The sequence below is a fragment of the Garra rufa genome, chromosome 23 (assembly GCF_049309525.1).
Source record: "Garra rufa chromosome 23, GarRuf1.0, whole genome shotgun sequence".
Taxonomy (NCBI): Eukaryota; Metazoa; Chordata; class Actinopteri; order Cypriniformes; family Cyprinidae; genus Garra; species Garra rufa.
Genome location: NC_133383.1, coordinates 19931574 through 19958797, shown reverse-complemented (window position 1 = coordinate 19958797; position 27224 = coordinate 19931574). Strand labels below are relative to the sequence as shown.

The following is a 27224-nucleotide window of genomic DNA, read 5'->3' as shown; positions in this document are numbered from 1 at the left end:
AGGGAGAAGTTTAATTTGTTGAATAGATTGTAAATCTTGGTGTTGATTGTTTAATGCAGCATTGAAAATACTTGCCTTTCCAAAATCTGACAAAAACATGGGCTGCATATTATATATGACGTGGGAATATTTTATTGACATCTTTTGAACATACAATTTTCCCAAGCATCATAACACACACATAAAACAACTTTTGCATGCATTTTTTAATTAAAACTTTCAAAGTGTAGTTTGTTGTAACCTTAACCTTATTAGAAACCATGTTTGACTTGCTTGACTTTTATTTTATTTTAATTTTTCACATACCACAACATAATGTGTGTGAGTTGTATTTTACTTTTTTATTTTAATCATTTTCTTTTTATTTTATATTATTTTACTCGGACAATGCCACAACATAATGCATGTACATTTTTGTTATTATTATTAATTTTTTTTTTTTACTTATTTACTTTTTATTTTGTATTATGTTACTTAATACCACAGTAGAATACATGTATATTTTATTTTATTATTTTATTATATTTTTAAATTGCTTTATCTTTATTTTATTTCATTTTAATTTATTTTATTTTATTTTTTCACATACCACAACATAATGTGTGAATTGTATTTAACTTTTTATCTCACTCATTATATCATATTATATATTTATACGTCATACAATTTATTTTTATTTGATATTTATTTATTTATTTTTAATTTTATTTAATTTACAAATACTACAACATAATGTGTGTGAATTGTATTTGACTTTTTTATTTTATTTATTCACTTTTTATTTGAAATCATTTTACTCCGATAATACCACAGCATAATGCATGCACCTTTTATTTTTTATTTTTTTAATAATTTATTTTTTGTATATTTATTTATTTGATTTTATGTAGTTTTTGTCATTTTATTTTACTTAATTTTCACATACCACAACATAATGCGTGTGAATTGTATTTTACTTTTTTATTTTACTTATTTACTTTTATTTTACATAATTTTACTCAGATAATACCACATCACAATGCATGCACCTTTTATTATTTTATTTTTTAATATATTTATTCATTTGATTTGATGTTATTTTTTGTAATTTAATTTGATTTTCACATTTACTCAGATTATACCACAGCATGATGCATGCACCTTTTATTTTATTTTTTTAATTATTTTATTTTTTATACATTTATTTATTTGATTTTATGTTATATTTTGTAATTTAATTTAATTAAATTTTCACATACCACAAATACCACCACAGCATAATGCATGCACCTTTTATTTCATTTTGTTATTTTGTTATTTAATGTTGTTTTATTTTTCACATACCACAACATAATGTGGGCAATTTGTATTTTACTTATTTACCTTATATTTTATATTACTCAGATAATACCACAGCATAATGCATTATTTAATTTTTTTTTATTTTACCACAAAGTAATGCATGTAGGCTATATAATACATTTTAATGTATTTTTACTACCATAAAATGAAAAACTTTTATCTTTAATAGTAATTACATTCAAATAGTTTAAAGGTTTTTTCATACTTCATAGTAAAATAATCAAAATGTATGATATACTCCTATTATGTTGTAGTATTATGTATGTATGTCCTTGTGTGGGTCTTGTGTACACAAGTATGTTATCTTAGCGGCTCACAAGCAAGCAATTTAAAAGGAAACGGGGTGTCTTAAAGCTTAGGGGCAAAGACCCGAGCTGCGTGCTGGCAGATACTGTTGATCCAGAGGAGGTGAAATGAGAGAGAGAGAGAGAGAGAGAGAGAGAGAGAGAGAGAGAGAGAGAGAGAGAGAGAGAGAGAAAGAGGGGGAAGAGCGAGGGAGGGGGGAGGTGAGAAGGAGAGGGGGAGGAGAAGCAAATGGAGAAACGGGGAGGGTTGTGCAAATGGGTGAGAAAGAGAGCGAGAGAGCGCACGCACACACCCCTTTCTGCGCTCTCAGTGGACAGACTCATCCTCACATGGTTGGAGTGAGTGTGTTGTGGAGTTCTAATAGACACAGAGAAACAGAGACGTGCAGGATTATGACCAGCACTTAGAGGAGACTTTACCTGTATGTATGAACTAACCAACCACTAATGTTTGGATACTTCATTGAGGAACAAAAACGGACCTAGGATTTACCTCTGAGGTATGCCACACTATTAACTGTATTTCCATGCTCTTTCAAAGATGTCTTTGAGATTGGATATTCATGTCTGTCTGTTGGACTTTCTCTGGGTCCCCTGGGACTGTGCTCAAGTGGACGGCTGACAGTGATAAATGCCACACTGCTTGGTTAATAAGGTTTACTCGCCATAGAGGCTTTGTTGGACAATCAATATGCCGTGTGTGTTTAAGTGGGTATGTAGGGAGGTCTCACAAACAAATGGCTCTGTGGTCATAAAAAAAAAAACCTCATCCAGACAGAAATGTTTGGAAGTCAAGGAGGAGGATCCCCTCAGTGTATATTCTCTCTCACATGCTGCCTTTGTGTGTGCGTGTGAATTTTCTCACTGGACAGAGTAAATCTTCCAAGATTTTACTGTTCTGTCATAAATTGTCTTTAGAAATAAGTAGTAGAAACTCGAGTGACAGCATGCTTTAGTTCTGAGGGTGTAGTATATACAGATTTGTCAACATAACCACAGCTTTGAGCGCAAAAGTCTGTCTGAAATGTTCTGCAGCCTTGTTAAGTTACCTCATGAATAATGTGCCTCATTTAAAAGTTTTACTGTAAACCACAAGAGCCGCTCCAGGATAGTTCAATGTGTGTTTTTTGTGTAGGAGTGTGTGTGTGTGCGTGTGTGTGTGTGTGTGTGTGTGTGTGTGTGTGTGTGTGTGTGTGTGGTCTACAGTTTTGTGGAATGTGATTCATTGTGATGAGAAGACTAAAAAAGCAGCTGAGCTGAGATTCTGAGGAAAGATATAAAAGAAAACAGCAAAGTAAAATATAAATGTGACCCTGGACTACAAAACCAGTCTTAAGTAGCATGGTGTGTAGTACAATAGATTTTTCTTTTATGCCAAAAATCATTAGGATATTAAGTAAAGATCATGTTCCATGAAGATATTTTGTAAATTCCCTACATTAAATATATCAACTTAATTTTTGATTAGTAATAAGCATTGCTAAGAACTTCAAAGGCGATTTTTTTGCACCCTCAGATTCCTGATTTTCAAATAGTTGACCAATATCTCAACCAATACTGCCCTATCCTAACTAACTATACATCAATGGAAAGCTTATTTATTCAGCTTTCAGATGATTTATAAGTCTTATGGCTGGTTTTGTGGTCCAGGGTCACAAATAAGATCACAGATAGACACTTAAAATTTGTTTAAGCAAGATATAGAGGCCACAGACCTGAAAGAAAGACCTAGATCCAGTGGATCACTAATATTTACACTGGTCTCTCTGGGCTCAGAGGGTCATTGATGCGGGTCTCAGCTGTTCGCAGTCAGACAGAGATGGCACACGGGGTGCCAGATTCCTCGGTCGCCTGAGGTCTCCCAGCGGTCTAGTGGCTTTATGAATGAATTACCGTAGAGTGCGCTGTGGAGGAACTCAGACGGACCAAACAAAGACTCCTGCATACTTCGGTCTAGGAGCAAACACAGCAAACAATGAACCACACTCTTCCCACACCGTCGACTTCCCACTCAGAAACAGGCTGGACACAGACTACCTGTCTGCTTTAAGAGCTTATATCTGGACTTTATCATGAGTGTCTGTCTTATTCCCATCATGGATTAGACTCAGTAAACACACTCGTTCCTTTAAAGTGGACTATCACACAGTCAGATTGATTCAGAGTCTGGTAGTTTGGGTCAATAAGTAGCAGACTGGATTGAATGTAAGATATTCAATGCTGGTTATTCAAGTGAAACGGGATGTGTGTGTTCGAGCATGAGTGTGTGTTAGTAGTCATGTGTTAGTAATTTGGTCTACTGAGATACAGTATTTGTATAGAAGTGTGTTTCGCGCATGTATATGAAGGTTTAGAAAGGCAATCATGTTGTTTTGCTTTGCGCTGTAAGTGTGTTAAGTGGAACTAAGTAGCAGAATGGCTTCTCTATGACCCTCAGGGCATTTCTTCCTTCTTCTAGCCCACTGGAGCAGAGGGCATCAGGGTGAAACGTGGGGGGTAGAGAAGCTATATGCACGTGGGGGGTAGGAAATACGGCTTAAATGGGTCACAGCACTGCCACAGCATGTTTAAAGTATACATTAACAAAGCTAATGAAAGAGATGAGGAGATAAAGAGAGCAAGGCGAGATTTTGTGTTCATTAAAAGTGTCCGAATGAAAAAAGAGAGAGAGTTTAATTTAAAAGTTTGGTTTTTGAAAGAAATTAATACTTTTATTTAGCAAGAATGCATTAAATTAATCAAAAGTGGAAAACGACCAACAATGACAATAGACATTGAGGCTGTTTTTACCTGCGGGGCACCTCAAGGCTCTGTTTTGTGGCCTTTTTTGTTTCAATTCTTTTTCCTCAGAACTGCGAGTTTATATCGCGCAGTTGAGTTATATCTCGCTGTTTTTACCTGCGGGGCACCTCAAGGCTCTGTTTTGGGGCCTTTTTAGTTTTCTATATATAAGCTTTTTTGAGAGGATCTGTTGTTTAGAAACAACATTGTATAGATATTAAGGCTATGTAGATGTAGAGAGATTAGTAACATGCTTGCACAAACACACGTGTGTTTGTATGTGCATGCGGCGTGGGTGCAAGAAACATCCGAGGGAATGTTAAATTAAGAACTTGTCCTCACAGAATCGCTTGACCTTAAAGCGCACTGATCCAAGCTGGGCCTGCATTTCAAAAAGAGTAAAGTAATATAAAAGGTGTAATTCTCAAAAATGACACATTTTGTTTTTGTTAAGGTGGTCTCTTTGTGCAAATGGTTATTAGAAAACATTACCAGAGGAAACTTTTATCTGACCAGTGTTTGACATCAGTCTAATTGGAATCGTTCCCTGAGGACCAAACTACAAAACGCTGCCTGCACCGCCAACTCTTATTACCAAACAAATGGGTTTACAGCAAATGCTAAAATGACCACAAAGAAATTAGTGCATTTCTGTACCTTTTTTTCAATGCATATGGCAGATTAAGGATGCACCAAAAATTTGCCGAAAATTATCAGCCAAAAATGTTGTGCTGAAAGAAAAAAACAGCTGAAAATATGACCTGAAAATATATGGCGCGATACTTCGCCCAGCAAAGTTATGTACTTATGAAGTTGGTGAAATCGCAAATCTGAGAAATAAAGACAAAATTGCGAGATATAAACGGACTTTTTCCTCAGAATTGCAAGTTTGTCTCACAATTGTGACTCTATAACACACAGTTGCGAGATAATAATCAAAGTTAGAATTGTGAGATTAGATATAAACTCACAATTCTGAGAACAAAATTGGACTTTATAACTTGCAATTGCGAGTTTATATCTCACAATTCTGAGAAAACAGTCAGAATTGAGAGAAAAAAGTCAGAATTATAATATACAAACTCACAATTGCAAGAAAAAAGACTTTATAACTGACAATTGCGAGTTTATATCTTGCAATTCTGACTTTATAACTTGCAATTGCGAGTTTATATCTCACAATTCTGAGAAAACAGTCAGAATTGCGAGAAAAAAGTCAATTATAATATACAAACTCACAATTGCAAGAAAAAAGACTTTATAACTTGCAATTGCGAGTTTATATCTCACAATTCTGAGTAAACAGTCAGAATTGCAAGATATAAACTGACTTTTTCCTCAGAATTGCGAGTTTGTCTCACAATTGTGACTCTATAACACAGTTACGAGTTATTAATCAAAGTTGGAATTGTGAAATATAAACTTGCAATTCTGAGAACAAAATTGGACTTTATAACTTGCAATTGCGAGTTTATATCTCACAATTCTGAGAAAACAGTCAGAATTGCGAGAAAAAAGACTATAACTTGCAAATGCAAGGTAATATCATGCAATTCTGACTTTATAAATCGCAATTGCAAGTTTATATCTTGCAAATCTGACTTTATTTCTTGCAATTGTAGTTTATATCTCACAATTCTGACTTTACTTCTCGCAATTGCGAGAGTATATCTCGCAGTTCTGACTTTATAACTACAGATAATGGATGAACTAGTGATTGGTTTCTGTAGCACTTGCATTTGATCTCTTTCAAAGACCTTAGAAAATGTTTTTTTTCCCCTGGTATTTATCTCTTAACTTGTTACAGATACTCTAAAGTAGTTTCATACTGTTTTTTTCAAACAGCGATCAAACACACGCAGGCATTGTTCTCAGACAGCTCATGAATACATATAACCTAGAAACCAAACGACAGAATGGATCAAACACAAAATGCATAAGCGTTATGGATTATCTGTGACGTTGTGGCCTCTATAAACCCATCAGGAACATTCTGTTTTGTAGGAGATATTGTAATCCTCATGTTAGATATGTATGTGCGAGACCTGACAGATATTCCCTGTCATCTCTTGCTAATGTCTGTTTCTTAATGCAGCGTGTCCTCCATTCATTCAGCGTGTCCTCCTCTTTCAATATTAGCACTTGACTGGTTGTTTAAGCGTAGACCCACAGGAGGTGATGAGGAGGGGATAATGGGAGAATAAAATGAATTAGAAACGTACATTTGTGACTTTGTTCCACACATTCTGTGTGTAGGCCCTTTAACTTAAAGGACCTTTATTGAAAGAAATGTTTTTGTTTTTCCAAGTACTGTAAGTTGTTTATAGGAACATGCCTACAGTAAGGGTGTGTATGTGCGAATGAGTCTTGCTGACGTTTGTATATGTCATGCTTTTTAATATTGGCTACAAGAGGCATCTCTTCTTGTCTAAATCCTGTAGAACCAGAAAAATGACATTTCTTACCTGAAGGCAGGAAGACACATGTACAAATGCACTGTTTCAGAACTCCCTTTCAATAAGGAAGTGAATCCTGCAAAGCCAACAGAAAAACAAAGTGGTGGTGGAAGTGTGGAGGAAGCACGCCTGTGTAAGAAAGCTGGTGCAGGTAGTTGTGAATGGACTGTTAACACCTAGACGACGCATTTTTGAGTCAAACAGCAATTTATCTAGGAAAATCTGCAACTGTTTAACCATTTACCTTTACCTGATACAACAAAGGGCTTGATCTGACACATTTCAGATCACTTTAATCTTCGAAGATCTTCAGACCGCAAGCCTGTTGAGACGGGCCACACAGCTGCAGGCAAACCACAGATTACTTACTCATTCACTTAACGACTTTAGTTAGACGACTGACAAGAATAATGTTGAAGAAAGAGAGATGTGGAGAATAGAAAAGAGAGGGTGGGGGTTGTTGGGAATTAACCACGTTAACCTTTATACTCAGCTAAAACAAAGCCGATCTCATGACGAAATTTTACGCAAGACACAAAATACATACCGCCACACATTTCGTGAAATATTCGTTGCGAAATATCCACTGAGTGGCGTTAAAAGAGTGTTAGTTTTTATCCCCGGAACAGATATGTGTCACCGCATTTTTAACTTGAAATGTCCGTTGAGTGGCGCTATGACTCTAATGCCCCGTGACGTTTTAAAATAACATACCATCTGCACTACATCTAAACCTACCCGATAATATAAACAAAAGTGAATGTGATGTAAAAACGGAATCTCAAGCGTGCCGGTTTAACTTGTTTTTCGTTCTCAAAAGCTCTTTCATCGTGAGTCATGTTTTCACGGAATTTGTACCCAAGGATTCCACATCCTAAGTCCAGTTCTGTGCCGAATGAGCTACTGAGCAAGCAAGTTAAATTCAGAAAGCAAAACATATAGAGCTGTAATCATAACTGTGTACGAAAATGATTACAAGTGTTCGCTGTTTTACCGCCTCTAGTGTTCATTTCTTTTGTAAACTGCAGTGATATGTACTTATTGGTACTAGATTTGCGAAAAAGTTCCCACAGGTACGTTTTCCTCATGAGATCAGGTAGGCTAAATCTGTGAGTTTTTAAAAGGACAGTTGCCCAAAAGTGGCAATTCTGTCATCATTTACTCACTGTTATGTCAAGAGCATACATATAGGAAACAAAAAAGGCCCTAAAACAGAACCTTGAGGTACCTCACAAGTAATAATGAGTCACAACCCACTATTTCTACTTTGAACAGCAAATATTTGTTATTTTTAAATGTGCTTGACTTTTGGTTTAGCAACCTTGACTGAACCTCATGGGGGAAAACAAACTTTTCCTTACGAAAAAGTTCCCAAAGGTACATTTTCGTCATAAGACCAGGTAGGCTAAATCTGTGTCAGATATAAAAAATTTTTGGATCTTAACAGAATTGACATTTTTTATGTGAACTACCCCTTTAATGCTACTTAATCAAACTAGTTCCCAATCTCTTTCCGTGACTGACATCCTTTCAGTCAAAGCACAAAAGAGACTTCCTTTCAGCACGGGTCATCAGAGAGAAAAGACTGGCTCTCTCAATATCCTCCACTGACCTGGAAGAGATCTGATCTCTGTCTGAAAGGAGCGACTGCTGTTGTATGCTGGTCTATTTTAATTTCCAAATTAGCTTTCTTTTAAGCAGAGACCTGAGTGTCTTCATTCTTGCCTTGTGGCATGCGGGTGCAGGTTTTGTTGAGCCTTTTCCACTTGCTTGGCATAGAGGAGAGGTTGTGTGGATAAAAGCAGGCTCTTGCTTTTAGCTAAAGCTTTTTCTGGGATTCCAGCCCCATGCAGCACAAATGCACAGGCTGTGAAGCTTCACCGTGGCTTTTACATACAGTGGGGTCAGAGGATTACAATAATGTAAAATCACACAAACTTACTGCCTGGGGCAGAGTGGTCCCGTTCAAGAAAGATTACACTCTTCGTTGTGAGACGCACTTTTTTTTCTTTTTGTTAGCTTGATGGTGCAAGTCCTCCTGGCAGTGTGACGTTAAAAATATCACAGATGCTATCTTTGAATCCTAGCTTTTAATATTTATATTCAGCTACACAAGAACTAGAACAAATTCTACATATTCTGCTGTAGAATTGAATTTGTTTTCATTCATGAGGATCACTTTTAGTGTTAGTCAAGGTTGTTGAACCAACAGCCAAGTCACAATTAGCACATTTAAAAAACAAATCTTTGGCAAAGTGTTGTTCAAAATAGAAATAATAGGTTATTTGCTCATTATTACCTGCGGGGTACCTCAAGGCTCTGTTTTGGGGCCTTTTTTGTTTTCTAGCTCTTTTGAGAAATCTGTTGTTTAGAAACATAACATTGTATAATATTGTTATGCAAACAGTACTTAGCTTTATATATCACAACAACTGACAGTTCTGCCTTTTTTAATCTCTATTAAATAAATTAAAAGTTGGGCGACTATGTTTTAGTTTATGTGGTCTTGACTATATACTGCTTGGCTGTTCGTATGTAAATGTAGGCAGTCATATGTTAATGTTCTCATAGATAGAGTATTAGTACTAAAATGGTTTGTGTGGACTGAAAAGGGAATGTTGTGTTTTTGAATGTTACACACAGTTGTACTTCTGTTGTATATGAAGTGCTTAGATATGATCCTATCAACACAATCTTCTGAATTAGTTTGACCCCATGAGGTTCAGTCAAGGTTGTTGAACCAAAAGTAAAGTGACAATTATTACTTTAGCAAATGATAAAAAACAACAAATGTTTAGCAAAGTGCTGTTCAAAGTAGGAATGGTAAGTTTTGACTCATTTTTTACATGGGGGGTACCTCAAGGCTCTATTTTGGGGTCTTTTTTGTTTTCTATATAAGCTCTTTTGAGAAAATCTTGATTAGAAACATAGCATTGTATACTATTGTTATGCAAACAGTACTTAGCTCTATATATCGCAACATCAATTGACAGTTCTGCCTTACAATCTCTATAAAAAATATTAAAAGTAGGGTGACTATGTTTTAGTTTATGCCATCTCGACTGTATACCGCATAGCCGTTTATATGTAAATGCGGGCAGTCATATGTTAAAAGGAAAGTTCACCCAAAAATGTCATTAATTCTGTCATTAATTACTCACCCTCATGTCGTTCCAAACCGTAAGCCCTTCGTTCATCTTTGGAACACAAATTAAGATATTTTTGATGAAATTCGAGAGCTCTCTGACCCTCCATAGACAGTAAGGGACCACATTCAAGGTCCAGAAAGGCACCAAAAACATAGACAAAATAGTGTGACATCAGTAGTTCAACAGTAATTTTATGAAGCTAGAAGAATGCTGGAATACACCAAACTTCATAAAATTACGGTTGGACCACTGTCACATGGACTATTCTGTTGATGTTCTTGGTACCTTTCTGGATCTTGAATGTGGTGGGAACCTTGCTTTTTATGCTTTCAAAGCTCTCGGATTGCATCAAAAATATCTTAATTTGCGTTCTGAAGATGAACAAAGGTCAGATTTGGAATGACACGAGGGTGAGTAATTAATGACAGAATTTTCATTTTTGGGTGAACTATCCCTTTAATGTTCTTACAGATATGGCATTAAAGGTCCCATATCATACACATTTCTGGAGGTTTATTTTATTTGTTGATGTCCTTAAGAATATATATTTGCGGTATAAGTGCCAAAATCCATCTCAATATATTTTTACAGCTCCTTTTTTAGGAGCTCTGTCAAAAACAGGTCGATTTTGGCCCATCTAATTAATATTCATGAGCCTCTCTTCTGATTGGCCTGTTGTTTTCTGAGTGACGCACAACCAGGCCAATCACAGGTAACTACGGTCATGTATGCTGTAAGCGTAAGCGAGCTCAGAGCAATAGAGAGAGCTGATACTCAACAGGATATTTTAGAATGATCATTCATGTTTTTTCTTTTACAAACACCGAATGCAGTAAGCTACATAACTGTTGCTTTAGTAAAGCCCCTTTCACAATGCGCGCTGATTCTGGAAAATTACGGGAACTGTGTGAACCAAAGCCAGAACCTAAAGGCAGTGTTGTAGTAATGATGCACGTTATCAAGCGACTCTTCACAACGAAAAATAACGTTACGTGCAAAGTGGAATGAAGCGGCGATCAGACAGAGCCAGCTCCTCACTATCAGCGCTGAAGCACAGTTTGTTCAGGTTAGTTTCAGTTTAGTGAAACGTACGCGTCGCATTACATCTCACATCCAAACGTCACATGTCTTTATGGTTTGTGTGTAAAGCACGCACAGATTCCGGAAAACAACTGTGAATGAACCAAATTAAACAATTCCGGAACAAATCGTGGGACACATTATCCGTGTATTTACCGGAATCGCTGTGTGAAAGAGGCTGAAGTTGACGTGCCGCTGGTCTCTTATATTAACGTTGTTCTGAAGCCTGTGTAATGATCGTAGCTTGACATCTATCGACTGAACAGGGTTTTCTCCACTTGTTTTCCTGTTGTTGTTGCTCAATGGAATGGATGCGTTGTTGTCTGGGGGTTTGACAAAAGGAGGGTGGGACGTTGGTTTGTGACTGAAGGCGGTGACTTGAGTCGATCGGACGTCACATCGTTACGGAAGTCACAGCTGCTCATGAAAATGAACAGCTACTTTAAGCAGGCTGTGTGCAGTTTACTGTGGATTGACTGTTTTGAAACTCATATGGTAGTTAGATAGCCCCTAGACCTTAGTTATAATGAAAAAAGCCAGGAAATTTTGATTTTGACGATATGGGACCTTTAAGCAATATCTAAATGACTGATTTTTGTGAAGTACATCCACAAATGGTTTGTGTGGCCTGAGAAGGGAATTTTGTGTTTTGAAATGGTACATATAGTTGTACTTATTTTGTATATATAATGCTTAGATATAATTCTATCGATACAAACTTCTGTTTAATGAATTGTAGGATTTTGGCAGAATGAGCAGCCTTCTCATTAGCAGTCTGGTGTTCACTGCTGACGCACTTTGATGAGACACCTTCTGTGGGACATGACAGCCTGCTGAGGGGGAGAAAGTGCGAACTACAGTATATATGGTCGGGTACGTGAGTGTGAGTGGTTTTTGCCAGTGTGCTGGCGGTATGTGTGTGAGATGGAGGTGGTTTTAAAAGGACAGGTTGGTCAGCAGTAAGTCTCGCTCTGAATTGAGCCTAAATAGTGTCGGGCACTGATGTGGTAATAGGGTATTGATTTGTAGTGGTTTGGCCGATGGCGTGTGTGTGCTTCAGAAATAGCTCTATTGTGTCTGTGGTAAAAGGCTGGGTCTTACTAGCGCACATACACACACAAAATATCACGATGAAGAGATAACATTCATCGCCTTCCAACCGTGTAGAAAGCATCCAGCACTGAGATCTAGCTGTACTTCACCCATAACCACAAATGGATGTATGTTCGTGGGGGGCATGAACAGTTCCTGTAAAGTTAGTTCCACTTCTTGTAAAAGCAGATTAAGAGGATGGAACAATGTAGCAGATTTAACCTTATTTTCTAAATATTGCAAATAAACAATATAAGAGAATCCAATATAAGATATAAATAATGTTTTATTTATTATTCTATTTTATATTTTATGTTTCACTTTTATGGTATGTTAATTTATTTATTTGTTTGTTTGTGTTTTTTTAGTTTTTTGGTGGTTTTGTTTTGCTTTTTGTTTTGTTTTGTTTCTTGACTGTCATTACAAAATTATCTATTTTTTATTATGTTGCACTGGTTTGGTTTATTGTTTTGTTTAGGTTTTTGTAGTTTAGTTTAGTTTTTAGTGGTTTTGCCTTTGTTTAATTTTTTTGTGGTTTGGTTTTGTTTTGTTTTTTAGTTTAGTTTATTATTTTGTTTAGGTTTTTTTGTGGTTTGGTTTTTTGTTTATTTTTTTGTGGTTTGGTTTAGTTTATTTTTTATTTTTTTTTATTTTTTTTAGTTTTGTTTCTTTACTGCCATTAGAAAAAATAGCCATATTTTTATTATGTTGCACAGGACTTTTGTTTTGTTTTGTGTGTATGTTTTTTAGTTACATGTTTTGTTTTTTCTTTTTTGTTTTGTTTAGTTTTTTGACTGTCATTACAGAATTAATGTTGCATTTTGTTTTGTTTATTGTCTTAAGTTTTTTGTGATTTTGTTTACAAAACAAAACCACAAAAAACTAAACAAAATAAAACCACAAAAAAGCAAAAATAAACTAAAAGTTTTTGTTTTAGTTTGATTTTTTTCTGTTTTTTTGGTAGTTGTTTTTTAGTTTAGTTTTGTTTTTTGACTGTCATTACAAAATTAACCATATTTTTATGTTGCAGTTTGTTTTGTTTATTGTCTTTATTTTTTTTTGTGATTTTGTTTACAATCCACAAACAAAACCAAACCACAAAAAAAGCAAAAATAAACTAAAATGTTTTGTTTTTTTAGTTTTGTGGGGGGTTTTGTCGTTTTGTTTTTGTTTAGTTTATTTATTTATTTTGTGGTTTTGTTTTGTTTAGTTTTTTTCTGTGGTTTGGTTTTTTTTTGTGGGTTTGTTTAGTGTTTTTTTGTTTTTGTTTTGAGTTTGTTTTGTTTCTTGACTGTCATTACAAAATTAGCCATATTCTTTATTATGATGCACTGGACTTGGTTTGTTTTGTTTTTGATCAGATCTCTCTTGGCTTTATCCAGCAGTACTGGTTAGCCTCTGACTTTAAAATGAAAGAGAGATACGTAAATGAAATAAGAAAGAAAATGAATGAATAGTCTAAAAGCTATTCTTCTGAAGAGCTTTCATTCTGTCTTTGCTTTTGTAGTTTGTCTGTCTCTCTTCTGTTTGCGTGTGACATTCCTGTCCTTTCAGGGCCTAGAGCAAAAGCTCAAGTCTTTCAACTCCCTGCCCCTTTTCCCCTCTCCCTTGATTTCTTGAAGGAACACTTTGTTTGTGAGGTTCTGCTTGTTGACGCAGGTGCAAAAAAATGACGCAAGAGAATAAGAGTGGAAGAATTAGAGAATGATGGAACCCCGGCGCTCAAGATTACCCCTCCTTCTTAAATCAAGTCTCTTAAGGTCCTAAAAGATGGCTTGAGGCCCTATGAACACACTCATTTCCTCTCTCCAGGCCTGTCAGGGCTTGTAGGTTGTTCTCATCAGCTGTGAAAGTTTCTGTCCGTTAGTCTCAGGTGTGCTGAGGAAGGGCTGTAGTGCACTGGTGTGGCTTTCAGTGCCTCCTCCACCCCTCTTTTCCTTTCCGTTGGGGCTTCCTGCCAGACGAGAAGAGGTGTTGGCTTCGAGCCAAAATCTTATCCTACCTCTCATTCACTGTCAGCAGCAGGAATCCCAAAGCTATGAGTGTGTGTGAACTGCCAGCATTAGTGGCTATTCTCTCACACAACACTTGACACAAGATACCCATGTGTGTGCTGAGAATTTGTTCAGCCTGAGCTTGCCACGGTGCTACAGACTGGACGTAAAGTCAACTGTGATCTTTACAGCTCTTTCCACTTTGCGATATGACTTTGCTGGCCTTGCCAGCCTTGTTTTATGATTTGTTTTACTTTTTTTGTGGTTTTGTTGTTTGTTTCGTTTTTTTTGTGTGGTTTTGTTTCAGATTTTGTATTTTGTAGTTTTGTTTTGTTTTTGTGGTTTCGTGTCGTTTTTTGTGTTTTGTTAATTTTTTTCTGGTTTTGTTTGGGTTTTTTGTTTTGTTTTTTGTGGTTTTGTTGTGCTTTTTTTTGTGGTTCTGTTTTTTTCTGGATTTGTTGTTTTTATGTGGTTTTGTTTTGTTTCATGTTTTGTTCGTTTTTTTGTGGTTTTGTGTTTTTGTTTTGATTCACAGTTTGGTTTGTTTTTTTGTGGTTTGTTTTTGTGTTTTTTTTGTGGTTTTGTTTTTTGATGGTTTTGTTTTTTTGAGATTTGTTTTTGTGGTTTTGTTTTGTTTTTTGTGGTTTTTTGTGGTTTTGTTTTGTTTTTGATGGTTTTGTTTAGTTTTTGTGTTTTTTTTTAGATTTGTTTTTGTGGTTTTGTTTTGTTTCGTAATTTGTTTTTGTGTTTTTGTTGTTTGTTTAGTTTTTTTTTTTTGGTTTTGTTTCGCATTTTGTGTTTTGTAGTTTTGTTTTGTTTTGTGGTGTTTTTTGTTTAGTTTTTTCTGGTTTTGTTTGGGTTTTTTTTTTCTGGTTTTGTTGTGGTTCTGTTTTTTGTTGTTTTGTTGTGGTTTTGTTTCATGTTTTGTCCGTTTTTGTTTTGTTTGTGTTTTTTGTGGTTTGTTTTTCTGGTTTTGTGTTGTTTTTTTTGTGGTTTTGTTTTGTTTTTTGATGATTTTGTTTAGTTTTTGTGGTTTTGCTTTTTTGCTATTTGTTTATATAGTTTTGTTTTTTGTTTAGTTTTTGTAGTTTTGTGTTTTGTGTTATTTTTTATGGTTTTGTTTTTTGTTAAATTTCTCTTAGATTTCTCTAGAACCTTTTATGTTGCAAGCATTATTATTTAACCTTTTTATTTGATAATTGTATTTAACATTTATTCATTTCATTTAATGAAATATTTTATTTGCAATGAACCAATATTTTCTCTTCTTTTATTTGAGAAATGCACCTCAGTCTAAACTACCAGATTCAGATTTACGGTAGATTTTCATTAATCAGTACATGATGTTTATGTAACATCACACATAAGTGTCTGCAGCTGTGTCTAAATCCATTTTCACTTCCTCTGTCCCCAAGTAAGGAATTGTGGAATTCACAGGTGTAGGAAATAATGAACGACTGGCACAGCATAAGTGTGGTTGCTTAAAATTTCCTTTGACATGTGTGTTGTCTCATATGCCTCAATTTATCATATACCATATAGTTGGAGAACAAATTGGGTGCTGTTTTAAATGTTGTCTTTTTCTATTTTGTTATTTTATCTTTGAATGAGAGAAGAAAACACAGCAGTATCCAGACATGCTCGTCCACATTTATCCTTTTGTCTGTTGCCCTCGCGATTTCTCCCTCTCTTGTTTTTCCCCCAGACTGGCACTCTTTGTTCAAGCGTGTCATTGGAAGTGTGTAAATCGTGAGCCCTTCAGCCAAACATTTTTCCCCTCTGATCAGTGAGGGGACCCATCTGCAGTACTCCTCCTCCTCCTCCTCCTCCTCCTCCTCCTCCTCTTCTCTTCCTGCATGTCATCACTCCATTTTCCCCAGACAGAGGACACAAATTAGCCCCATTTACACTCCATTTCCCCCAACTTCACTGCCTCTAACCTGATAATGACTGGTGCATCTAGATGAATTAGGATGATGGCGATGAATTGTGTGCGGGTGTGGAACATCAGGATATAGACATGAGTATGACCATAATGATGAATCTCACACACACCTGAAAAAACAGAGCAATAATCTTTGAGAGGCCATGCGTTACAGTGATTTCTCCGTGGGTAAGCGCTGATGTGAAGTGGAGGTAAAATCACTGTAACACATGGTCTCAAGTGACTTACTGCTTTGTATGAAGTGTCAGCACCAGCATAATGATTAAAAAACACAGGTGTTCCATTAATACTATGTACTGTTGCCAAGCAACATAGCAACTCGCATTAATATACAATGTGTGGTCAGGTGTATTAAAATGCCCTTGAAAGTTGCTCATCCAATTAGAATTTAGTAAATATCAGTCACATTTATTTATATAGCTTCACATTAATAAATGGGGAAATGGCAGTGTTAATACTGTAAAATTTATCAGTTATGCAAGAAATTCAGTTTTAGCTATGAACAAGCTCTACAGAAGACAGCCGTATTATTTTTCATAAAATTGCACTGAAAATCAGCACAAGTATATATCAGAATTATGAATGTAAGAATATAATAGATGAAAATTGAGTAGAATAAAATAAAAATAAATCCAAGAGATAAATAAAAAAATAAATAAAATGAATAAATTGAAAATAATACAATTTTAAAATAAAAAGGTTAAATAAACAATACAGCTTGTAACATAAAAATAAGGTTAATTTTGTATTGATAAATCTAACAAATTAGAAAAATATGGCTAATTTTGTAATTTTGATTATTAAGAAATTTATTTAAATTAAATTAAAAAAAAAAAAAAATAATAATTATTGCTTTTATGAATATCTCAGCACTTTTGTTTAAAATCACAGGAATAGAGAAAATTGTAATAGAATAAAATAATAATAAATCCAAAGATTTAAATAAAACAAAAAATTAAGTAAATAAAATAAAAATAAAATTAATACATTTAATAAAATTATAAAATAAAATGGTTAAATAAATATCTGAGCACTTTTCAAGTCCAGTGCAAGAAATGAAAAAATATGGCTAATTTTGTACAGACAATTAAGAAATTAAATTAAATTAATTAATTGTTTTTATGAATATCTCAGCAATTTTGGAATAAAATAAAAATAAATCCAAAGAATTAAATAAATCCAAAAAATAATAAAATAAAATAAAATATAATTAATACATTTAAAATAATACAATTATAAAATAAAAAGGTTAAATAAATAAATATCTCAGCACTTTTGGTTGAAAGCCCAAGAATATAATAGAGTAAAATTGAATAGAATAAAATAAAAATAAATCCAAATAATTGAATAAATCCAAAAAATAATAAAATAAAATAAAATAAAATAAAAAATATAATTAATACATATAAAATAATAAAATTATAAAATAAAAAGGTTAAATGAATAAATATCTCAGCACTTTTAGTTGAAAGCCCAAGAATATAATAGAGTAAAATTGAATAGAATAAAATTAAAATAAATAAATAAAAAATACAATGAAATAAAATAAAAATATAATTAATACAATTAAAATAATACAAAAAAAATAAAAAGAAATATATAATTAGTGCATTTAAAATAATACAATTATAAAATAAAAAAGTTAAATAAATAATACAGCTTGTAACATTAAAATAAAATAAAATACAGTAAATAGTTATGAATATCTCAGCACTTTTAGTTGAAAGCCCAAGAATATAATAGAGAAAAAAAATAATAGAATAAAATAAAAATAAACCCCCAAAAAATTATAAAATAAAATAAAAATATAATTAATAAATTCAAAATAATACAATTATAAAATAAAAAGGTTAAATAAATAATACAGCTTGCAACATAAAAATAAAATAAAATGAATAGTTTTTATGAATATTTCAGCATTTTTGGTTGAAAGCCCACAAATATAGCAGCGAAAATTTTAATAGAATAGAATAGAATAGAATAGAATAGAATAGAATAGAATAAAAACAAATAAAAAATGTAAACAAATACAAATGTATTAAAATAAATTAATAAAATAAAATAAAGTGAATAAAATAAAATTAATCATTTTTTATTGAGAAATTTAATAAAACAAATTCCAAAAATATGGCTAATTTTGTAATGACAATTATGAAATAATAAAACTAGATAAAATATAAAATAATTATTTTTTATGAATATCTTAGCACTTTTGCTTGGCTTGAAAGCTTTGCATATGGCTTTAGACATTCTCAACAAAAGCACAGATCAGAGAGATGAACGTGACTTTAGACATTGAGAGAAAGTGTTTTTGGATCCCCTGAGAGTCTATATGTGCTCCCCACAGTCGGTCTCGGTTAGCTTATTTTACCGACGTAATTATGGAACAGCAGACTCCGTCTCCCCCTCAGAGAGGTTTAAATGGGTTGAATGAGAGCAGCAGACGAGATATGCTAAGCTCTGTGCTGGAGATGAGAAACCCTTTGAGGAGCATACAGGATGGCCCCTGCACTTAGAGAGGGGTTTATTTGAGACACGGCAGGCTCTCGATGGGGCTAGTCCTGATCCAGCTTCATCCGCAGGTCAGCAGCCTTTTGAAAGACAGAGATTTGAGAGGTCCCCACAAGGATTTTAAGAGAAAATCAGACACAGGTCTACTATTATTTGATGTCAACCCGAGGTTTACATTCGAGATTACAGTATACACATCAACAAATCCCTGAACCTTTTTTATGTCAAACAGTGTGAAATTTATACACACCTGATCCACTGGAATGTAATTTAAAATCCAATAGGATTTTTTCCTTTTTTATTCTATTTAATTTTTTAGTGTTATTTTATTTGTAATTTTTTATTTATTTTTTAATTTTTTTATTATGTTTTCTTTTAGTTTATATTTATATATATATATATATATATATATTATATATATATAATTTTTTTTTTTTTAACAGTACACACACAAACCAGTCCCTGAACCTTTTTTTCCATACAACCTTTTTTGATGTCAAACAAATTTTTTACACACCTGATCTACTAGAATGTGATTTAAAATCCAATAGGATTATTTTATTTTATTTTATTTTATTATTATTTATTTATTTTTTTACTTTATCTTTACTTTATTTTTAATTAAATTAAATTTTATTTAAAATTTTAAACTATCATTATTATTTTTAGACACCGATCCAGTTGAATATGGTTTAAAATCCAACAGGATTTTTTTATGTATTGCAATGAATTTTTATTTTTATTTTTATTTATGTTTGTTAAAATTCTATTTTATTTATTTTATTTATTTTTCACTTAACTTCTTTATTTTAAATTTAATATAATTAAATTTTATTTTTATATTTATTTTATTTTATTTAGAATTTTACAATTTATTCTGTTTTAAACTACCATTATTTGACGACCTGAAGTCAAACAGATCAGTATGGGACTTTTTTTGGGAATTCTATTTTATTTATTTATTTATTTTTTACATTAAATATATATTACATTTGTTTAAAATTCTATTTATTTTTGTTATTTTTTTAGTTATTTCTCTCTTTTTTTCAGTTTTATTTGATTTTATTTACTTAATTTTTTACTTTATTTATTTATTTTATTTTATTTTATATTTTATTAATTTTCATTTTATTTTGAATTTTACAATTTATTTTATTTTAAACTACCATTATTTGATGTCAACCTGAAGTCAAACTGATCAGTATGGGATTTTTAATTCTATTTATTATTGTTTTATTTATTTTGTTTTTTATTATTATATTTAGTTTTAATTTTAGATTTATTTTGTTTACTTTACTTTTTACTTTATTATTTTATTCACTTTGTTTATTTACTTTATTTATTTATTTTATTTTTTTATTTAATTTGATTTTATATTTTGTCTTATTTTATTTTGAATTTTACAATTTATTTTATTTTAAACTACCATTATTTGATGTCAACCTAAAGTCAAACTGATCAGTATGGTATTTTTAATTCTATTTATTATTGTTTTATTTATTTTGTTATTTATTATTATATTTAGTTTTAATTTTAGATTTATTTTGTTTACTTTACTTTTTACTTTATTTATTTTATTCACTTTGTTTATTTACTTTATTTATTTATTTTATTTATTTATTTTATTTGATTTTATATTTTGTCTTATTTTATTTTGAATTTTACAATTTATTTTATTTTAAACTACCATTATTTGATGTCAACCTAAAGTCAAACTGATCAGTATGGGATTTTTAATTCTATTTATTATTGTTTTATTTATTTCGATATTTATTTTTAATTTTTTAATTTTAGATTTATTTAATTTTATTTTATTTTATATTTTGTTTATTTTATTTTATTTTTAATTTTACTATTTATTTTATTTTAAACCACATTATTGATGTCAACCTGAAGTCAAAACTGATCAGTATGGGATGTCACTGTGGTATATTATCAGTCTCTCCTCTTTGTTGTTTCATCATCACTCTATCATTAACACGTCTGAAAGGCACAGATAACATGGCATTCCAGGTCATGGTGCGTTATTGAACAAAAGAGAGGAAACCGGTCTGGTGGTCCCAGAGGAAATAGCCACAATCCTCCTCCACTCTGACCGGTGGCAGATAGATTATCTACAAAGTCACATTATAGATTAAAACTATCAACATTTTTATTTAGCACTGCAGGTGGATGTTTCCTGTGAAAAATTTGTCATTTTTATTTTGGCCATATTTGCTCTTGTGCTCTTATAGAAGAAGCAATCAAATAATAACATAAATGATGATAACGCCACACGAGAAACCAAGACGGGCTGTCTGAGGTAGACGGGGGGCTCTGACACACCGGTGGTCTGCGTTTGAAGCATCAGCCGCTCATTACGAGTTCATTGAGCTTTGCGGAGTACAGACACGGTCAAGAGCCCGAGGACATGAGGGGGGAGTCTTGTCACTTCATTTGGATTAATGGACAGTTCATATCTCCTGTCCTTTGAAGATCTTTAGAACTAGTCCTATGAAAATGATTACATGCTGAAGGGTGTACAATAGGACTTCCTTTTGTCTGGCATTGGAGAAACATTCAGTTGAGTTTTTGTAGGTTGACTTAAATGATTAAGTTATAGGTTTTGCACTATTGGATGTTGAATATGAGATAGATGTTCAAAATCCGAAAATTGCTTGACTTTGGAAGCTTTGTAACACTTTTATAAATAGAACAGAGGTGACAAAAAAGAATGAGGAGCAAAAGGGGGATGGTATCAGGAAATGACCCCAGCTGGTCCCGGGTCAGCCTTACAGAAGTGCTACAGTTTCAGTAGCAGTGCGTTCAAAATTGTATTATTTATATTTTATAAGCAGTGTAAGTATTCACTACTTTTCAGTTTTGTTTAGATTTATTATTTTTGTAATACTAAATATTATATTATATTATATTATATAAAATAATTAATTAAATACAGAAAAATGTAGATAAATATATTTTATATAATATAATAGGAATTATATAATACTGTAATATTATTTTGAATAACTTTTACTATCATTTTGAAATAATATTACAATATAATATAATATAATATAAATTAATATAATAACTATATTATATTACATTATGCTACCTATATTATAATATATAAACTTTATCAAGACATAATTTTTTCTTTTAATATTACAGTATAATATAATACCTTTTGTATTATATTTTATTGTATATAAACTTTATTAAGACATGTTAGTCCACATTAGTCCACATAAATTTTAAAATGAATAAAAAATTATTATATATTTTTACATATTATTAATTGATAGTAACATTTTTGATCAAATTATAACAGAAAAATATAGATAAATCTAAATATATTATCAAGACCTACAATTTTGAATTTCTTTTTTAAAATTCTATTTAATTTTTTTATTTTATTTATTATTTTTAGACACTGAACTACTTGAATGTGGTTTAAAATCCAATAGGATTTTTTTTATGTATTGCAGTGAATTTTTATTTTATTTTATGTTTTTTTTATTCTATTTTATTTAGTTTATTTTAGTTCTTTTTATTGTATTTGATTTATTTATTTTAGATATATTTTATTTACTTTTTTTACTTTATTTGTTTATAATTGTATTAATTTTATTTTATTTTGAATTTTACGATTTATTTTATTTTAAACTACCATTATTTGATGTCAACCTGAAGTCAAACGGATCAGTATGGGATTTTTTTTTATCTATTTATTTTTATTTTATTTAATTGTAGGTATTTTTTTTTATTTAAGATTTATTTTATTTTATTTACTTTATTTTATTTTTAATTATATTATGTATTGTCATTATATTATATTAAAAACATTAATTAAATACAGATAAATACAAATATATTATGAAGACCTAAAATTTTAAATAAATGTTTTTATATAGTACCTATTATATTATATTATATTATATTATATTATATTACATTATATTATATTATATTAAATTATATTATATTATATTATATTATATTATATTATATTATATTATATTATATTATATTATATTACATTACATTATATTATGTTATATTATAAACTTTATCAAGACATGTTGTCTTGTTATGCTTATATCAGTATTTTCATGTTGGTTGGACTGAGGTTTATAGGTGCTTGTTTTTCTTTCTCTTTCCTTGGAAAAGAAGATGTTAATCTTTCCATCCTGGTGTGTATAGCGTTTCCATGTGATGATACAAGTAACAAAACTATGTGAATACTTCAGTACCTGTGGTGATAAGCTTCTTATGAAGTCTCTTCTTTAAACTCTGCTTAACCCCTCTCACAGTCAGTCTCTCTCTTGTTCTCTGTTACTCCCTTTTCTTTCCCATTATTCCTAAGGGTGTTTCATCACGGCTTTCAAGTCCCTCTCATCTCAAGCTAAGTTGGTCATTCCCTGTCAGGAATCTGTGGAAAAATGCGAGAAATGAGGAGAGTCGCCCATGGGCAGGGAGGATTTCAGGGTGCTCAGGGTTTTAGGTATTGTTTAAAGAGACATGCACCAATTAGCAGTGAATGTGGAAGGACTATTAGAGGGATCTTAAATTGGTTTCCCAGCCACAAAGAAAAAGGTCAACACTATTACAGCGAGAATGGATTTATGGCGCTCCCGTGAAACACCCGATGGGATTTTTAGCATCAGCACTGTTTGGAAAATGACCTGCTGTGTTTTCATCTCAAGTTCACTTCAGCATGTTTTAGTAAAATAGTTCTTAGGTGTGTTGACTAAGCAGAATTAGACTTGTTATGAACAGAAAACGGGGTAGAGGAGTGGAGGGGAAGTGAGAGAGTGTTTTTCCCTTGTTCAAACAAGGTGGTTAAAGAATAAAAGAGAAGGAATAAAAGAAGTGCACCTATAGATCACACCGAACAAAAGAAAAAGAAAAAAAGATGTCAGGGCAAAAGGACTTAAAAGAAGGAGACATTATTATCTGATATCTGAGAAGTTTGTGTGTGTGTGTGTGTATGTGTATGTGTATGTGTGTGTGTGTGTGTGTGTGTGTGTGTGTGTGTGTGTGTGTGTGTGTGTGTGTGTGTGTGTGTGTGTGTGTGTGTGTGTGTTTGGGTGGGTGGGGTCTGTGTTAAAAGTGTAAAGTATTTGGTGGCTGTTGCGACAGGAACCAACAAGTTGCTTCCTTTTCTATTGCAAGTCAGTCAGAAGAGACATGGTGATTGTAAATAAACAAAACAATTGTGCTAGTGACATTCTATACTATTTTGGTATTGATTCTACTTACGATTCCATGACAGCGCTTACAAAGAAACAGTGACCACGAAATTCAGCAGAAACCTCTGTGGATTTCTGTAGAATTCAAAAATAAAATAACTAGTCATGATTTTCTTATAATCACAGGCTGTTGGTATAGCTAGCAATTTGAGTTGGGTGAATATGAGGCAACAGTAGTTCAAATAAACTATCAAAAACGAAATAATCATGGTTTTATTAAACAAAACTGTTAAAATACATAGTGTACTATGAACAATAGAGCTAACGTACATTATGACTGCAGAGGGCACCAGTGGCCTGGCAAATGTTTTTACATGTTTACAACGTGATTCAATCCTTGTTTAATATTAAAGGTTGTATCAGCGATTTCAAGCCTGAAACAAAGTGTCAAATTCAGCTGACCTTTCTTCACGATCTGCTCGCTGTCTGCCCCATAAATTGGCTGTAAAAAAACACGTCTCTGTGGTCAGCCTAGGGTCTGAGATATGCCATAAAAAAAAATCGGTGCTACCAACGATTCCACAGCAAAACAAACAGTGTTCCAACCAATCACCGTCAGGGGGTTGGTGTTGTGGACTTTCGCTCTGCCTAGAATCTCTGATACAACCTTTAACTAAACAACATTTAATTCAAATGTTCAATTATAATCTTTAATATTTGGCCATTTCCTCATGACAGAAATGCTCAAGCCACTGGAATTTATTGAATTGGTGGAAAACGTTTTTACTCAGAGCGAGGGTTTAAACTTTTATTTTGAAATCGCAATGAACAGTTAGCATACTGAGAAACACAATGCTGTATTCTCCTGTGTTTGAGAAGGTTTATAAATGATTTACCTTACAAATCCGATGAAATGGTGCACGATGCGCTGCCAGATGAACGTTACAAATTACAATAAACCCAGCTCAATATACAAATATGGAGTTTGAGACGCTCCACACATGTAAATGATAACAGTTCATGCTCAGTTTTCATTTACTGTGAACGGAGCCGATCTGAGACGCAGGTACATAACCTACACGCATGTAAATAATTAAAGCGCATATATTAACCCTGCATCACATATATATTTATTATTTGAATCGTAGCATTTGTGAATTCACAATAGCATTATGCTTTATTATGATTTTTAAATGTGTTTAATATAGTATGTAGCCTACGATTGACGGATCGGCCATATTGACCGCACTGAACGTAAACAATGCCACTGAATCGAACGAAAGTCGAATGTTTTGCAGATTATTGCTGCTAAAATGGTAAATTATTGTCTTGTTTTGGTCTGTACTAATCGCTCTGAAAACATTTGGAGTACTATAGACTGCCAAAAGTTATAACAAATCATTGAGAAGAGTGCGTAAAATCTGTCTGAGGAACAAAAGGCGTTTGTGGCCAAACTCAAACAGGATTTCCAGGGCAAGAGTCTTGACAACATTCATGTTTGTTCTTATCATTTCCAGTCAGGCTGGTGAAATATTAGGCTAATATCTTAATTAATACTGCTTGTACATATCTTTACCGTCTATTAATGCTGCGTTCCAGGCAGGTTTTTATACTGGTAAATCACCACTTCAAACCACGACTCACGACTTTGTAGCGTTCCAGGCAAGTCACGCCAAACTGCCTGGGTACATTTATGAATTATTATTATTTTTATATTATTATTAATTTGATTGCAACGTTATATTGTCCTAAGCTCTATTTTTCCACCGTGTGCCACTTGCATAAACACCGCACCCATTAGGGCTGACTTTGTTGTTTCGCGGGCTATGTTACGTCAGAACTCGTAACTGGGAGTCCATCGATCTAGTACGAGTTCACGAGTGGGAAGTCACGGGTTTGACTGCCGTTCCAGTGCATTTTCACTGGTAGAAGGGTGGAAAAACACAGGTTACACGTTGTCTGGAACGCAGCATAATTTCCCCAGACAGCACACGTACGTCTGCAAGATGTCTGTTAAAAATCACTTGATCTGGAAAGCATCTGCTGTGTACAAACATCTGACAGACATTTGTAAGATGTCAGTTTTACATACATTCTAAATCATAAACTTCTTAAAGACATCAAATAGCTGTCTTTTTGACATCTGATAGGAAACGTCTTCCAGATGTAAATGCAGACAATCAAATAGACGTCTACGTGATGCATGTGTGCTATCAGGGTCAGTTTGTCAAAATATTACGCCCTGTCAAAGTCAAAGTCAAAATCAACTTTATTGTCAGTTCTGCCACATGTACAGGACATACAGAGAATTGAAATTGCGTTACTCTCAGACCCATGGTGCATACAAGTAACTGTGGTTTAGACAGCATAAATTAGCAGAACAACGTATTTAATGCCAGTATGGCCGTGCATCTGGGTAACTGACCAGACCGTGACGTAAGTGCAAACCCTCTATGCGTTTCATGGATTCTCATCCGTGGAATGTGCCACTTCCGGTATTTTGCCGGTTATTCGACACAGACACAATGCAATTGAGGATTTTTTTTGAAATCGAGTACTCGAATTGACTAATTGTGACAGCTTTACCATAAATAAATCAAACTTTCCCAAAAATATTGGCATATTTGCTACTGAGGTTGCTACTGAGATGGCTCTCAGGAAAGTGTTGCAATATTTACAAAATGGGTCTATTTTATACTATCAAAACAAACTAAAATAGAATATGTTGTAAACATATGAAACTGCATGGCCCAGCACTAGTAGCCTATCTGTGTGGTAATCAGTCAGCAGAGACAGACAAAGACAGTGTGGGCAGTGATTATTCTTGTGTCTTTGTCTGCGCTCTCTCAATTATACTAACAAGACTAGATTGTGCACATGCAAAATTACAGATTCCATCTGAGGGAACAATGGAGCATTTCTAATCCAGTCTCTCCTGTGCTCACTCGCTTTCTTTCTGTCTGTCTGGGTGTGCATTTAAAAGCCCCGTAGTCTTGCTCAACTCGATGCAGCAGTGCTGGGCTTTGGGGAGATTTTAAACCTTGCTCTTTGCCCCAGGCATTAAAGACAAGCAGCAGAAACAAAAAGACTAAGTATTGGACTAATGGGAGCGGGTTTAGGGGATGAGAATAATGCATTTGTGTTTGCTTCCCCCTCACTTACAGCAGTCATCACTCATTGCATTTCTTTGTCTAGTGAACATCCTTTTCACTATCTTCTCTTCCATGATAAATGACTGATAAGAGCCTCCCAGTGCTTTTTTATAATATCTAAGTGAATTAGGTTTGCAGACTTGGAGTTTATTTGAGGCTGCAATTTTGCCGTAGTTGTTCTCAAAAAGGCCTGTCTGTGCTTTAATCATCTATAATGTGATAAATGAGGACATTTTGATGATTA

The 27224-nt window shown here is 33.1% G+C and overlaps 1 protein-coding gene across 2 annotated transcripts in view; it reads left to right on the top strand.

Annotated features, from left to right (window-relative positions):
• The first annotated feature begins 1987 nt into the window (after positions 1-1987).
• The window catches only part of tiam1a (TIAM Rac1 associated GEF 1a), a 74025-nt gene continuing 48788 nt past the window's right edge, over positions 1988-27224 (top strand). For both annotated transcript variants that reach the window (XR_012341711.1, XM_073829441.1), the window contains exon 1: positions 1988-2146. The gene's annotated coding sequence lies outside the window, so the exon portion shown is untranslated. The remainder of the gene's footprint in view (positions 2147-27224) is intronic.